We start from the raw sequence: 764 nt of genomic DNA, 5'->3' as shown, positions 1-764 counted from the left end.
TATGATTCTACCCCAACTTCTACTGTGTATTAAAAAGAATAAGTAGAAGTATGCTCCTTAAAGTAGCATCTTGAGAACTTAGTTTAAATCAACAGTGCACAAAAAGCTATAATACTTAATTTCTAATACCTGTCATAATGGAATACTTAAGCATACTTTTTTTTTACACTTTCCTACCTTTTAATGGGAGAAAACAGGAAATTATTCACTTGGCTATACCTGACATCAATCACCAAGCAAAACCTGTTAAGAATGCGTTGAAATTAATGAGAAAAACAGCCCCTGTTCATTTTTATACGAGGAATTATCTCAGAACGAGGCGTTATCTAGCCTTGAACAGAACGCGTACTTTCACAATCTGGGCAGATGCATGGTTAATAACTGGGATGCCGAAGAAGGAAATAACCGTCGGATAAAAAGCCACGAAATCACTATCATGTCTGGGATACTTCCACTTGAGCCACTGCCGTACTAAAAAAAAACACCCGGGCAGAAAGCGAATCCTGCTGCAATATTTGAGAAGGCTACAAAAAGCGCCTAAAAACAGCTCCTTATCACGAGGGCGGGGCGGTGCTTTTTTTTTTTAATAAAGCCTGCAAGGGAGAGTGGCAGCTGGAATCTCCAACCGCTTTCCGCCAGTGGGAGCGAGAGGCAGAGCCTCGTGAAAAGGAGACGCGGGATTCAGGAGGTGTGCGTGATTGACAGAGGCGCAGCTCAATGGGCGTGCGGTAGTCCCCCCTCTGCTTTCCCACCCCTCTCCAACC

This window comes from Vipera berus (genome assembly GCF_964194415.1).
Source record: "Vipera berus genome assembly, chromosome: 4".
NCBI classification, from domain to species: domain Eukaryota; kingdom Metazoa; phylum Chordata; class Lepidosauria; order Squamata; family Viperidae; genus Vipera; species Vipera berus.
This window is presented reverse-complemented; position numbering follows the sequence as displayed.